This window comes from Watersipora subatra, chromosome 3 (genome assembly GCF_963576615.1).
Source record: "Watersipora subatra chromosome 3, tzWatSuba1.1, whole genome shotgun sequence".
NCBI classification, from domain to species: Eukaryota; Metazoa; Bryozoa; class Gymnolaemata; order Cheilostomatida; family Watersiporidae; genus Watersipora; species Watersipora subatra.
This window is the reverse complement of record NC_088710.1, coordinates 29,892,372-29,905,927: the sequence shown is the minus strand read 5'-3', so window position 1 is coordinate 29,905,927 and position 13,556 is coordinate 29,892,372. Positions and strand designations below refer to the sequence as shown.

The following is a 13,556-nucleotide window of genomic DNA, read 5'->3' as shown; positions in this document are numbered from 1 at the left end:
AGCTGTTTTATAGAGCTTCAGTAGTAGGAGGCAGACATTCAAGTTTGCCAAAAAACCTAACCAGTGAACTAAAATGTGTATTTTGCATTCATTTCGGTTTGTATATCTGTTTATGCTATTTGAATTATCTATTCATTTTTTTTAGAAACTTGGTAAGCATTAATGCCAGTATATTCATCAGATGGCAGAGAGTATTAGACAAAGTTGGATGTTCTTTTCTAGAAAAGGTATGTTGCTAATTACACGTTGGTTTGCATAAAAAATATGTCAAAATAATCAAGGTTTCATCTACCGAACTTTATAATATTTTTTAACATGTACATAAGTATAGATTACAAACTATAAAACATTATATCAGTAAGGTTGTATTTTGAAATGTAGTAATGTTTGACGTTTTGGCAAAGTTACTATGATAAGCAAAACTTTAAATTCACCAACACAAAATATACTGTACAAAGTTTTACTGCAACTAGCAAATGTATACCTGACGTAAGAATGTAACAGCATGCCAAAAATTAGTTTTTCTTTGTATAGTTGCAAATAATCAATGACGCTTCATAATCAAATTAATCAATTAGTTATAGATAACTGCTGGATGAGAAGCATTGATGGCCCACACCCAAGACTGATTTGCAGACATAAAATTAAAGGTATGCGATATTGCAATAAGTTGCTGTCAACTAGCACATTATACATGCGAGCCAAAAATTAGTGTGATAATTTGATATAGCCATAGCTTCAGTAAGAAAAGTTGTCAATTTTTACAGGCATTGTATTATTTCAAACGCTTACATAAACCATTACGCCACTTTTGTGTTCTATTCATCTATTATTGGCAGATTACATAATATAAATAGCGCAAACCAATCAAAGGAATGTAGCATAGCAAAGAGATTTAGTATTGCTCTTCTTAGTCTTTATGAGTCATGGTTGCAATTGCTGAGCAATTGCATAATTATATAAAATGAATAGTTTTCCATGGTTACTCATTACCACTTTTAGTTACTCAGTCAACACTGAGAGTAATTATCAGTTTTGAGATGTCATGTTTAGAGGCAGGAGATTGACAAATATTTTGTTGGTTTTTACTCTTACCCTACCGTATGCGAATTTATGCTAAATCTGTCAGCAACTGCCGTATGCACATTTTTGCGAATTTTCCAACAATTGCGTGGTCACCTAATTTTATTATCCGTTAAAAACATAACGGATGATTTTAAAACTTTGATGGTATTGTCAGTGTGGTTCGAATATTTCTCTAATAGATTAGTCTAAGATAACCAAGCAGTTTCAAATTTTTTATTGAGATTTTCCAAAATAAAAATGGAAATTTTTGTGTAAGTTTTGTTAAGTATCGCGCAAGTCAGAAAACATATAATTACTTACATGTATGTTGATGACACTATAGCCAATTCAAATTCAGATTTTTGTGATTACACAGATAATTAAAGTAGCAGCAGTGACTCTGATGATAGTGAAAATAATAGTTTTTTAAGTGTAAGGGACATTGTAGAGCATTGTTTTAGCTTCGTAGCGATTGTAGCTTCACATAGCTTTAGCAATGCACAAAGTGAAGGTACATTGATTTTTGCATAGCACTATATGTTAACATTTTAGCAAAATAAAATATATTACAAAAAGTTTCTAGATAAACTTTGAAGTTGAAACAAAATTGTATACATGCTTCATGTACATATCATGAAGCTAAATTGGCAATTTTCGGTGAAATGGCTGGCGGTAGGCCGGTAGCTTAGTTTGTACATGGGTGGCAGTAAAAGGGTAAAGCTATAACAGAATTAGAGATACAAGTGTATGTATTTCCTTTTGAATGATTTAGTGAACTTTGATGATTCAAGACAATGAGTTTGGCGAATGATATATATGTATAAGATGCTGCTGAAGTTGCGCAATTCAACTCATGGCATTTAATTATTACCTCAAAATGTTGAAAACACGCGATAGGAAGGGCCAGAACACTACTAAAACTCATAGTTACTCAAACCTGAAATACAGTAGGTTTTATACAAATTGCTATACAATAACAAAACTGCAAAACTATTGGTTAAAATATAAATAGCAATATATATTATTATTTTTGGCCTTCGATATCGGGCAGCATGTATGCAGTTTGTTTGCTGATGTTAACAAAAGTTTTACTAATAAGCTACATAATTTGCTCAATTATTTGTGTCAACTTTAAAATTTAAAACAAATGTAGTGTTAGCACTTTTAGAATATACTACAAACAACGCAGAGGAACTTTTTGTGGCATCTGACTTGAATTTAAAAGTTCTCTGAAAATGCAACTTGTATTTGCCCATTTTAATACTTTAAAATGTCATAGGGAGCTCATAATGAAAGCAACTTTAATATAATTTCAAGATGCTCAAAGCGGTACGGATGTTATGTTGACAAACATTAAACGGTCACTCTGTACTATGGCTAGTAAGTATTTACATGTATTTAGATTTTGCATTGATGCTTTCAATTAGGTAGTGTAGGAAATCTATTTACATTAGCTAAATTACCAGCATGTGCAATACTCAGCTTTGTTTCCTATCCATCCCAAACATTTTGCCAATGCTTATAATAATTCATTGCTCCTTTCAAATCTGATTTCTGAACCAAAGGTAGTTTTAGCAGTATAAGAACCTACAGAAGTGCTACAGAATTTTCTGTAGCAGCAAAGGCCATTGTTTTTAGAAGGTCTGTAAGAATTGTATTACTTATTTTGACTTCCATTGGTGCTCGTAGCAATTATAATTTCAGTACAATTTGCATCAATAAAGTTATTATTACTTGTTTGTAAAGTATTTGGAGCAAAACAATATTTTATGTGCACAGCAAACATTTTTGCTGCAAGCTTACCAAAACAAAATAAAACGTTTATTTTTATGTTACATTTTAATTAAACATCATGTTCTATTCAGTTATTGCTGTCAGTACTATGCAGTTATTGCTGTCAATGTTCTTTGTGCATTCTTAGCACACTTTTATGTTAAACTTCCAATGCATTAAACACTTTAGAAATAAAGTGTCCAAACAAGGATGCATAACATGATATTTGTCACTGGCCTGTTTTGACCTATATCTAGCACTCTTTAGCCAAAGGTGTCTAGCTTTACTAAAAAAATTGGTAGTGAAATTGTACATGAATTCATTGCCTGCATACACGTCAATCATGATGCCTATGCTCTTATTATGTGTGTTCTACTATTGCCTTCTTAGCTAATTCACTTTCTACTTCTCAATAGCCTCAGCCTCCGAATGAAAGCTATTGTTGTTATTCCTATTCTTTGTAACTTTATAATGAAGGAGGTTGTGGTTGGGCAGCTCATTTGCTTATCACTGTTTTAGAAATATTGCAGCACAAGTATAACTGCAGTAATAAAATCTTCACAGAATTGCATAATGTGGTCTTATTCTCCAAGGTCTTCTCACTAGCAGAAATGACCTATGTACTTATGCAATTGTGGTTTGTGCTTAAAGTGACTCATTCTCCTAATGTGGCATGGCTTGCTATCTTCTTGCATGCTAGTCAATTGATTAAATAGATTGTAAGAAACAAGCCAACCTCTCACTCCTACACAACCTAAAGACTTATCACATAAGTTCAACCTTCTAGCGAGATTGTAGCCGCTAAACATTTTGCTTTTTTCATGCGTCTAGCCATTTAGGGTTTTGCAGCAGCAGAAGAACAGACTAATCATGTCACAATTGGTATATTTGTTTGTCACATTTGTTTGATATTACTTTTGCCAATTTTGTCATTGAATTAATTGTACCATATTATGGTGAAAAGGCATCATGAAAAAGTATTTTACTTCGCCTCAATACCAATGCAAAAGGTTAGACCGGTAGTGGCCATTTTTTTACCTGTAGGGCGAGCCACTTTAAATACTATATCAAAGCAACTTACTCATGTCATCAAATTGCGACGGCAAACAACAATGCATAGGTTTTCGCAGCTATTTTGGATTTGGATTTTACTGCCTTAATTGCAAGATCGTAATATTGTCAAGTTAAAAAGGTCAAGAAACCCCAACTTTATAATGCTAAAAGAATGAAATTATTACTAATTTTCATAAAATGATAACTTTGTAATTATACACGAGGGTAGCTTTGTGAGATTAACCGACACACATTAAAATAGTTATGGTAACATATAGCACAGTAGCCAGCAATTGATGAATATCTGTGACTCTGTCGATGCTCCTAACTTTTGTAACTTTTTAGAAAGCATTAAAATAATTATGGATGCTTTTTATTCTGATTAGTAGTGTTAGCTGATTGATAGCACCAAACAGGCAGAATTATTAGTAGCCTATACTTTACTGCCCTGAGCAAGCAAAACGCTGTATCTTGATATTTGTAAATTGTTCAGCACAAGCACAAACGCGTTTTGGTCGAACCTGGCATCAGTATTAGCAGTATTTTAGTTGTTTTTTTTTTATTTATTATGGTGAGATATCCAACAATCTTTACCGAATTTTTTTTCGAGAAACTTTAAAATCAAAGGAGTTATTTCACTTAGGGCATTTTGTTTGCTTAAATTGACAATTTACTAAGCTGGCACTAGGCAATCAAAACGCCCTATCACTGCAGATAGGGCCTTTTGATTGCTTAATTGGACTGGTTTCTCATTGTTAGTTTGCCACAAGACCATTTGCCATGACTGGATTATCAAAGGATTACAAGTTTAAATTCTGATATTAACCCGCAATTAGTCAACAAAATAATATATGTTGCAATTCCTATTACTCATCAAGTCAACACATGGATTAAAGCCCTGTAATAGCCATATTTAGCTCAAAAGTTAAGAGATGATCAAAGATCTAGGTATCCTTCAAACCTGATGTCATGAAATGAAAGGAGTAAGTAAAATAGTAGTTTAAAAAAGATCAAACGCTTTTATTGAAAATAATTTAAAGCAAACAACTGAGTGCAATAATGTCAGTATTTTAAAAAATCAAAACCTTCCAATGGACATGTAATTAAAACAAATTTTTCATCAAATCTCTGAGTCGGATCTTTAAATCGAGACTTTTGTCACTTAGATATCGTCCTGTCATAATAAATATATTATGATAAAAAATATAGCAATAAGATGAGCACTTAGAAGTGCACTAGCTTGTATGAGCTGCCTTAAAACAACCAAATATATATGCTTCAGTTTCGCTTCCCTTTGTTTATATACTCTTTGATTACATAATGCTGCTCATAATGTCCAACTTTGTGTATGTTCAGGCCAATCAAAACGCTGTATCTGCAGATAGAGAGCTTTGATTGCCACTTTATGTGTGGTAAATGTGGATAGGGCATTTTGCACATTGTGAAAAGTGCTATTTCTGGTGGTCTCAGATATATGAAATTTCGAGACATGTTAGATCTCAACCTAAATTACATATAAGCACAAAAAAGTGAATTTTGAAAAACTTTTCAGATAGGGCGTTTTGCTCGCTTAGGGCAGTATAAAGTTATGATAATGTATTATTTTCGTTGTAATTAACAAGTTGATGCATTTTAGTCGTAATTTGATACTGATTTAAACTAGAGGCTGAGTCATAAGTAAGTGACTGGAGTAAATGAAATCCTTTAAATCGTTGAAGCTTTAAAATCTATGTTTCAATTTTGTAGAAGAATATCGCAAGAGATAAAATATTACTGCTTCATAGAATTTTAGTAATGGGAGGTAGGGACACGGATTTGCTGAAAAACCTAAAAACATCAGGCATCTTTTGCATCAATTTTTAATCTGCATAACATCTGTTTGGGCTATTAAAATTGTTTTGCTTATTTTGGTAGAAACCTGGTCACCGCATCCAAGCACTATATCCACCAGATGGAAAATGGTACGAAGCACAGCTGGACGCTTTCTTGAAGGGGGTATGTTGCTGATTAACGGTTAATTTCCACAAGAGCGTGCCACATTAATAAAAGTTTTATTTCAAAAAATTTATAAGAAATAATATTACTATAAAATCTATGTTTGAATGCCATGGCACTGCATTTTTTAACCCTTCCAATTATAGTGGCAAAAATTGTCGATTGTGCTTCATAATATATGTTCAATCTTTATTAGCTTCAACTCTATCTAAAACCTTTTTGTTATAGATTTTATTTATCCAACACGTTAAAAAATAGTACTATTCAAAAAACTTAATGCATTCCTACTTTGTGCATTGCTAATGCTATGTGAAGCTACGATCCCTTCGAATCTCGAAAAACAATGCTCTACCATGTTCCTTACTCTTACGAAACTATTACTTTGACCACCATTGGAGTCACTATTGGAGCTGCTACTTTAATTATATGTGTAATCACTAAAATCTTAATCCGTCAGTCATCAACAATCATCAATATTGTTATCAACATAAGTAATTATCTGTTTTCAATTCTGGATGTACTTGCGAAAGCTATAATAGCACTAAATATTTCGAAAATCAGAAAGAACAAAAGTTTCTTTTTATGTTGAAAAGTCCTAAACAAAAATTTAAAATTGCTTCGTGAGTTTAGGGTAATTTTACAGGGAAACCTTTGGACAACACTGTCAATACCATAAAAAGTCTTAAAGACTGTTAGTTATGTTGTCAACGAATAATAAAATTAAGTTACTACGCAATTGCCAGGAAATTCGCAACATGCACATATGCCGGTCGTCCATTGATTTCACCTAAATGCGCATGCAGCGGTGAAAGGGTTAATAAAATATTATGTAATCTCTAATTGAATCCCCATTCATTTAAACGCCCCTCTACTAGACCTGTACTATAATAGATGACGGTTAAAGATAGAACGCCACCGTTCAAGTGAACGTTACTTCTTTTGAAAAAAACACATAAAAACTATATAACACACAAACTAAGCTGTGATCCAGTGATAACATATACACTGGGCGTTGAGCTTGCAAAATGCCATCGTTAACTGCTTATTCTAATGCTGTAGCATGTGCAAGAAATTTTAGCCTCAAATAGTAGTACAGATTTCATCATATTTGCTAAACGGTTTTTTCATATATGCCGAACTATCAAGGCCGCTTAAACAATAAAATTATTATCAGCCTGATAGAGTTATTAATTATTTCCACGGTGCTGCTTTCAAAGCTTCAACGAAAACACTGTAAAGCTTAGAAGTTAGAAAACTCGCTTCAATATGCATTGACAAAAGTATTAATTGCTTTTGTTGTAACTGAGTCATTGTTAGTAAAAATTTGTCAACATTTTTCTATCCATCCTGTCCAAAATCGGATCCAAAGATCAAAGAATGTTGAAGTCGCAGTCAGCTGGATGTGGTTGTCAATTAAAGGGTGACACTCTAGTTTTCAAGAGTAGTTTTCTAGAGTAGCACTCAAATGAACATGGCCTTCAAATTAAGATTCTACCTTATGTCAATTTATCTGTATTTCAGAATGTTATAATATTGGAGTTTTGGGTCAAGGTTAAAATAGCAAGCATAACTTTGCAAATATCGACGCAAAAAGATTTTAGTTTTAAATAAGGCTCTGCTTTCATATATTTGCAAATCACTAATGCATGAATTTAAAAAAAGAACCCAAGGGTATATTTCTCTTTGTGTAGTAGCATCTAATCAAAAATGCATTGATTTTAAATAAGTGCAGAGTGACATACATGGATTATCAATACCGAAGAGTGATTTTTAGACATCAGATTAAATGTGGGTGATGCTATGATAAGTGGCTTTAAACTAACACAATGTACTAGGGAAACAAGCGTGATTATTTTGCTGTAGCTCAAATGCAGTAGAAAAAATAAAAGTGTCTAACTTTTCAAGTATTTCAGTCAAATTCGTTGCCTACATAAATGCTGACACTAGTTTTTGTGTTCTGCTGCTGTCAGGTTACAAAACATAGCTCTCCTAGTCAGAGGCATTTAGGTATCTAGAGCAATCTAGGCATTAGTGGTTTCAATGAACACCTGAACAATGCGTGTTTAACCACAGTGGTTGACCCCATAGGTCAAGTATTAGCCTAATTAACTTTTAATTTAAGACTAATTTAACTTTTGAATGGAGCTGAGCAATGATATGTGATTCATCAAAGCCATAGCTTATCAGATTTTTATAAATGATAATTCACATTATTTACTATTTCAGTCAGCAGAAAACGGTAAAGTGCAGAGGAAATAGCAGAATTTGACAAGCACTGGACTGAAAAATCAGGCAAACTGCCAACAAGATCAGTGTTGGATGCTATACACTCAACGCTGCCTAACAGAAGTGTTATAGTGATTCGGGCTCGAGCCAACAACTTGCTAAAGAAGGCTGCGAGAAAAAATGCCAGCTGAATTTTTTATGTTGTTGAACCTTCTTATTATCATTGCGTTGTATTTGTCAATAAATGTGCTCTTTTTGAAGACTAAAAGTGGCCAACTCCGCAGTAATGCACTTGTATAGTTATTTTGTATTAAGCAGTCTTAGCTATTATTTTATGTACAGAAAATGTGCATAAAACAATGGCTTTGATAGATAATACAATACCGACAATAGATATTATCTGTTGTACTGCACTGTACACTATTATGTATTATTCAAGAAACAAGCTCTAAGATAAATTATAATAATTCTTTTAAAGAAAAACCAAATATAAGGAAATATGCCGCAGCAGCCAGTCTACTGACAACTTACTGTAAAACCGACAAGCCCAAAAGATTACTTAGAACGCTGTGCTTGACTAAAAACAATCAGAAATTCACTACACAATGAGAAATATATCTTTTTGGGTCATTTTCCAAATTTAAGTGAATGTGTCTGAGTAGAATGTTCTATCAATTTCTTGACAGTTCAGGGCATTATTATTACTGGTAAAATGTGGATAATAGCACTCAGTTTTACTATTGATCAATAAAACCACCCAAAGTCAAGATATCTAAAGTTAGAAAAAATTTGGTACTGTGCTGGGTCCAGCCCGACTGATCATTGCTAACAATAAATTGCAGTAAGAAAGAAGTTTTGAAAAGCGAAAATGCCCTCAAGATAGAATATTATTGTATTTTTATTGGCTCTCTATGTGACATTAAGTTTTTCCCTGGGTTCTACATAGGCACAATGGGCTTGTTTGGAATCTACCCAATTTATGGTGCTGTGGTATTGCAACCTGACACTCCATTCCCGAGTGGGGAAATGTTTTTACTTAACGTTCTAAGAGTGGCTTAAGATGAATAGAAAGACATTGCTGTTATTGTATGTTAGATTGAGTAACTAAGTATGTTGTGCAAGTAATTCATATTATTACTGTATATAATATGCACAGCAAGCAAAGATGTGTTTGTTTCATTTTAGCAATCACAGTAACTGAGTTGCGTCCATGCATTGTTACCAACTAATTTTTTAAAGTTTTTGTATGCAGTGCAGCAGCGATATGTGACCGAATAAGGAACTATAACATAGACCATATTTGTAAATATTGAGTTAAATTATTCGTTTATTTTAGTGAGCAGAAAGTTATGCAGCCTAAAAGAAAATTGAGAGTTCAAAAAGCCATGATCGGAAGATTGAGGCAAACTACCAAAAATGCCAGAGCTGTATACTGTTAAAAGAAATTGGTGTTTGAAAATTATAATGATGACTTATGCCCGAGCCCACAACTTACTCAAGAAGCGGCAAAATTAAACTGGCAGCAGGGTCTTCTTGTTGTTGAGGCTTTTGTAATATCGCATTAAACTTGACGTCTGAATAAATTTACTCCGTTTGGTGACTACGCAACGACCATTCTATGGTACTTGACTAGTTGAATTTTTTAGTATCAAGTATGGTGGCTGTTGTTGTTTTAAATACAAATTTATTGATTCCTACGTTAAAGTTTAACATACTATACAATATGTAAGTTCTAACAACAATTATTGTTGTTTTATACAGATTTTTGTTTTATTGTACAGATTATAGCAGACTCTTAGTTGATCTATAAGTGATAGCAACATCCCAAATTATGTGTAAGCCATGGCACCTCTGCATTGATATATAAGTTATAGCAACCTCCTAAATGATATATAAATAACAGCAGCTTCATAATTACTATATAATTCATTGCAGCCTCCTAACTGATATATAAATAGTAGCTACCAACTATATGAAATTCAAATTATAGTAAACTCTTTTGTGATCTATAAGTCATAGCAACATCCTAAATTCTATGTAACCCATAGCAACCACTGCAATGATATGTAAGTTATAGCAACCTCCTAAATGATATATAAATAGCAGCAGCCACCTAGTTAATATATTATTCATAGCAGTCTCCTAACTGATATATAAATAGTACTGTAGCTACCAACTAGATGAAATTCAAATTATAGCAAACTCTCAGGCGATCTATAAGTGATAGCAGCATCCTAAATTATATGTAACCCTTAGCAGCCTCTGCAATGATATGTAAGTTATAGAAACCTCTTAAATGATATATAAATAGCAGCAGCCTCCTAATTAATATATAATTCATTGCAGCCTCCTAACTGATATATAAATAGTAGCTACCAACTATAAGAAATTCAAATTATAGTAAACTCTTATGTGGTCTATAAGTCATAGCAGCATCCTAAATTCTATGTAACTCATAGCAACCTCTGCAATGATATGTAAGTTATAGCAACCTCCTAAATGATGTAAAAATAGCAGCAGCCTCCTAATTTATATATAATTCATTGCAGCCTACTAAATGATATATAAATACTAGCTATCAACTATGGGAAATACAAATTATAGCAAGGTCTTAGGTGATCTATAAGTGATAGCAACATCCTAAATTATATGTAACCCATAGCAGCCTCTGCAATGATATGTAAGTTATAGCAACCTCCTAAATGATATATAAATATCAGCAGCCTCCTAATTAATATATAATTCATAGCAGTCTCCTAACTGATATATAAATAATAGCTATCAACGATGGAAAATTCAAAATATAGCAATGTCTTAGGTGATCTATAAGTGATAGCATCATCCTAAATTATATGAAACTCATAGCAGCCTCTGCAATGATATGTAAGTTATAGCAACCTCCTAAATGATATATAAATATCAGCAGCCTCCAAATTAATATATAATCCATAGCAGCCTCCTAACTGATATATAAATAATAGCTATCAACTATGGGAAATTTAAAATATAGCAAGGTCTTAGGTGATTTATAAGTGATAGCATCATCCTAAATTATATGTAACTCATAGCAGCCTCTGCAATGATATGTAAGTTATAGCAACCTCCTAAATGATATATAAATATCAGCAGCCTCCTAATTAATATATAATCCATAGCAGCCTCCTAACTGATATATATAAATAATAGCTATCAACTATGGAAAATTCAAATTATAGCAAGGTCTTAGGTGATCTATAAGTGATAGCAACATCCTAAATTATATGTAACTCATAGCAGCCTCTGCAATGATATGTAAGTTATAGCAACCTCCTAAATGATATAGAAATATCAGCAGCCTCCTAATTAATATATAATCCATAGCAGCCTCCTAACTGATATATAAATAATAGCTATCAACTATGGAAAATTCAAATTATAGAAAGGTCTTAGGTGATCTATAAGTGATAGCAACATCCTAAATTATATATAACTCATAGCAGCCTCTGCAATGATATGTAAGTAATAGCAACCTCCTAAATGATATATAAATATCAGCAGCCTCCTAATTAATATATAATCCATAGCAGTCTCCTAACTGATATATAAATAGTACTGTAGCTACCAACTAGATGAAATTCAAATTATAGCAAGGTCTTAGGTGATCTATAAGTGATAGCAACATCCTAAATTATATGTAACTCATAGCAGCCTCTGCAATGATATGTAAGTTATAGCAACCTCCAAAACAATTTATAAATAGCAGCAGCCTCCTAAATAATATATAACTTATAGCAGCCTCCTCACTGATATATAGATAATTGCTACCAACTATGTGAAATTCAAATTATAGCAATTTCTCAAGTGATCTATAAGTTATAGCAACATACTTTATTATATGTAAATCAGAGCAGCCTCTAAAAGAAACAAGTTATAGCAAACTCCTTAATGATATAAGTTATGGCATCTTACCAAAGGGTATGTAAGCTATGCCATGCTATGTAATGTTTCCATTGTAACTATTACATAAGTTACAATGGTAACATTCTAATTTATGTGTATTTTGTAGCAATCTGCTAACTGGTAATCATTATTTTTGCTTACTCATTGAGTTATGAATTATTTTACCTTCAAATTGATATGTAATTTACGACAACCATCTAGACATTCTCCAAGTTTTGATAGTTTTTCTAGTATGCATATATACAAAGTATGATAAGGCAATGAATATATATTGTATGATACCATATTCTCCTAAAATTTCCATAAAAATATATAATAATTAGGAGGTGAATAAATATATATATATCTACAATGTAGATAAATTAGACCATATAGGAGGCTTACCCATATATATTTGCGTTAACTCCTAATCCCTTATATTCCGAAACCTCCTAACTGGTATATATTTATTCAACTCCTAACTTGGAAATATGGGTATATATATATGTATATATATATAATATCTATATATATATATATATATACTGATGAAGAAGAAGGTTGCATTTCACTAGAAAAGAGTGCTCAATATTAAAATAGAGCATTTATATAAAATTTGTTAAGAACTGAAAACTTTTAAAACATTTTACTACTTAAAGTTATATGGTTGTTACCATTCATCGAGTAAAATTAAAATGATCTGAAGCTCATATGACTGTACGCAAAAACACATCGAGTAGCTTAACGATAAAGGCCAGCTACATATAATACAACAATTTAATTGGTTCATGTCACAGCATTGCCAATTAAGTGCTTATTTGAATGCCTGCACTTTGACACAAGCTTGTTTCTTGAGTTTAAGCTTGCAAGCTCAGATTTGTAAAGAATGAAATACTTCTCCCAAATACACAAATTACAGCGTTTACTGGTCTTATTGTAACTACTCGCTTTTTTCAATACTCTCCACTAGACGAACATGCATTTCGCTAAATGCATGTTCGTCTAGTTCTATCATCTATCAGGCTACAGTTATGACCAACAAACCTGATGCTACCAAACAGACATATGTTGGCCTGACAGAGGGCTCATTCAAGAAAAATTTTTACAACCATCGTAGCAGCTTCAACAATCCATCAAAACGAACTTTAACAGAACTAAGTAATTATATATGGCAGCTTAAAGATCGATCCATCCAGTACGACATCAAGTGGAGAGTATTAAAAAAAGCGAGTAGTTACAATAAGACCAGTAAACGCTGTATTTTGTGTATTTGGGAGAAGTACTTCATTCTATACAAACCTGAGCTCGCAAGCTTAAACTCAAATAACAAGCTTGTGTCAAAGTGCAGGCATTCAAATAAGCAATTAGTTTGCAATGCTGTGGCATGAACCAATTAAATTGTTGTATTATATGTAGCTGGCATTTATCGTTAAGCTACTCGATGTGTTTTTGCGTACAGTCATATGAACTTCAGATCATTTTAATTTTACCCGATGAATGGTAGCAACCATGAAACTTTAAGTAGT

At 32.5% G+C, this 13,556-nt stretch overlaps 1 protein-coding gene and 1 long non-coding RNA gene across 2 annotated transcripts in view; both read left to right on the top strand.

Annotated features, from left to right (window-relative positions):
* The window catches only part of LOC137390495 (caspase-6-like), a 528,030-nt gene that overhangs the window by 492,089 nt on the left and 22,385 nt on the right, over nucleotides 1-13,556 (top strand). The window lies entirely within an intron of this gene.
* Nucleotides 5,804-8,388, top strand: LOC137391853 (uncharacterized). Its single transcript, XR_010978181.1, has 2 exons — nucleotides 5,804-5,886; nucleotides 8,113-8,388. It is a non-coding gene; the product is annotated as an uncharacterized lncRNA (long non-coding RNA).